Raw genomic sequence first — 3320 nt, 5'->3', positions numbered from 1 at the left:
CCTAACGCGTCCTCCGGAGATCCGTCTCCACCGACTCACAGCTCCTACGTGGACTGTCTCGAGCTGTGAGTGTCTTTGTGTCTCGTCCTCCCACCGAGGGAACGAGACACAGAGACACAGAGAGACACAGAGAGACACAGAGGAGAGAGGGAGCAGGAATCATCCCTCCCTCAAAATCTGCTCCTCTTTCTCTCACTGCTTCTGTTACCTGAGGCGTCGGCCTGTTCCACCTGACAGCTACTACTTTCAGTTTGGTTTGGTCTCACACACACGCACACACGCACACACACACACACACACACACACACACACACACACACACACACACACACACACACACTCATACTCTCACACACACACACACACACACACACTGGTTGTGTTGTACTGAGAGATGCTAAGAGCTTCATGTCTTATTCATCCTTCAGGCCGACGCTCTCCACCAGAGAGAATCAGGAGGAAAACACAAAACTCACCAGGAGAATAGAGGTCAACCTGTCAGAGGGAAAGGAAATCTCTCCTGTCTTCATCTTCATCTTCCTCTGCATCTTCATCCTCTCTTCTTCGGTCCTCTCCTTCATCTTCATCTTCATCATCTCCTCTCCTCTCCTCTCCCTCCATCTTCATCTTCATCCTCATCCTCTCTTCGTCACTCCTCTCCTTCATCCTGACCCTCTCCCTCATCTTCATATTCATCCTCTCCTCTCCACCACAAAACTTGGTTGAGATATAAATCATTTTTTCTTCACTTATTTACATTGTGAGGTTGTTTTTCAACATGTTTGTTGATTTCTCAGAGAATAATTCATGGATCTTGATGTTTATGGGACTGATATTCATGAGTGTGTACAATTGGGTCTAGATTCAAATATCTAGTGAATTTACATTTAGTTTCATACAGAGTCTGTGTGTATATATATATGTGGTATAGCTTTGCATTCTTTTTTAATGTAAAGTAAATCAAATTTGTCACTAAAAATCACAAAATAGACAATCAGCAACAAACTAAGTCGAAAAAACATGAGAAACAAATATTCAGTCACATAAATTAACATAGATTAACATTTCATTTTCTGTCAGAAAAGAAGCAACGCGCTTCTCTCTCTCACACACACATACACACACACACACAGACACACACACACACAGACACACACACACACACACACTCTCTCTACTGACTGCTGGTTTATTTTTATTTCTAATTAAGTCATTTACTTGTTTACAAAGTGCTCAAGAGTTCATGACTTGTGTCATAGATTCCTGTGGTTGTTAAATGAGCAGCTTTATGTGTGTGGATGAGAAAAGAGACTCTATAGTGTAAAGTTATATTTAAATCAAAGTGCACAGAGAACTTTTCTGATTCTGAGTTAATCTGTTTATCTTGTTTATCACAGGTCAGTGACACATCATGTTTAAAATAACAGCAGCACGTGGAGATATTAATTTGTCCTGACTGGATTCCTCTTGATCTCCCACTGTAAACTGACCTCAGGTCAGCAGGTGCTCTAACGTGGCTCCACCCTCTTTCCTCCAGGATAAGGAGACAGAAAAAGAAGGAGGGATGGCGGTGGAGGAGAAGCCGGGTGTGAAGAGCAGCAGCTCCATCCTCCCCTGCTTCCTGTTTGTGGAGGTAAGGATCGTGAACATGCAAACACGTGACTCAGATCTTATTCTCTCTGACTCTGTGAACAAAACAAACAACTTTCAACACGAGTATAGAATAGAACTGAGTTATGATCTGAGAGGAGTCTCTGGACACGCGTCTCGATGAGCTGCCTGTTCCCTCTCTCTCTCTGGGCTCTCACACCGACCTGTGTTTTATCTCTGCGGTCGCCGCTGGTGTAAAAACCTTTGTGGCTCTGAGATCTGCTCGTCGCTCTCTTTCCTCTCCGTGCAGCTCCACACTCTCAGTCCCAGTGGTAAATATTTCAGGCTTGAGTTTGGGACGACTCTGCAAACACCGCTCCAACTCATCACATCCCCACTTGGTGTCACACATCCCAGCCCTTTTCCGGCAGCTGAGGATTTGTGAAGTTGTTCTCTGGTTGAATAAAGTCCAGCCTGGTTTAGAACTGCATGATTCATCAAGGTGGTTGGTGGATGTCACAGCACAGACAGAGTGGATTTGTAGCAGTGGTGCTCTGGGCTCTGGAGCTGGGTTGTAGAGGTCAGGTCAAAGGTCATCGTCTGTGGCCGGGGGAGAACTCGCTGCCACAGACCAACACGTGGAGCGCCTCGTCCCCTGTGGAACTCATGCTGCAGCAGTCAGACACATGACGGTGGGGGGGGGCTTCTACACACAAAGCATCAAGTGTGAGACTGAAGAGATAAAACAGTTCAGAAGCTTATAGTTACAGTAGTTTATGTAGTTTGACTTGTTGGTGCAGCTGCGACACACATAAGAGAACTGGAACAAAAACTAGTTTGCATCACATATCATCTCTCAGAGTAAACATCTGTTTACTTCTTATGTGTACTTATTTTCAAAAAACTGTCTGGATGTGGAACAGATATCTAAAAAAGATGCTTCACACTGGCCATGTGTATTGTTAAGGGTCGAAGGAATGGCTGTGTTGAATCGGATGGAATTTGGACACGTGACAGATTCAATATTAATATTACAACAACAGCAACAACACAAAACTTAATGGAAGTCGCCCGAGAGTCGTCCTCGGTTTTAGTTTTCTTCAGTATTCATGATATCCAGTGACAGTTGTTTGTAGATCCACGTGTTGATCAAACTTCCTCTTTACTTCCCTTTAACTCCCCAAATTGTTAGTGTCATATCGTAGAAGTCGATTAAGAAGTCACACAACAACTTGCAAATTTAAACTTCAGTGCAAAAATCCATTAATCTTTTCCATGTTGCACAATCAGTGTTTTTTCGGAGCTTAGTTGTGTTGGAATAGTCTATTTTTGGTTTGAGGGAGATACAGTATTTGTTAATTAGGAGATTTGCCGACTCTAACTCAGTCTGCTCTGCACAAACTGTTCAGTAATTGGCTGCATCATGAACTGAGAAGTGAAGTGAGGTTCCCTCTGCTCCTCCTGTGCTGCTCCTCTGTGTCTGCACCTCCTCTGCTGCTCCTCTGTGTCTGCTCGGCCTCTGAAGGGACCAGGACACAATAATCACACAAACCCACTGGGCCCATGAGAACCAGTCTGTGAATCACTGGTCCCTTCGGTCATAATATTCAGTAAAAGCCTCCATCAGGCCACTCCGCCACATGACTCCCACACACAGGCTCTCCGCTCACAATTCCCTCGCTCACCCTAGTCTGTGCGTGTGTGTGTGTGTGTGTGTGTGTGTGTGTGTG

The sequence above is a fragment of the Limanda limanda genome, chromosome 17, assembly GCF_963576545.1.
Source record: "Limanda limanda chromosome 17, fLimLim1.1, whole genome shotgun sequence".
NCBI lineage: Eukaryota > Metazoa > Chordata > Actinopteri > Pleuronectiformes > Pleuronectidae > Limanda > Limanda limanda.
Note: the sequence above shows the minus strand (reverse complement) of the source record.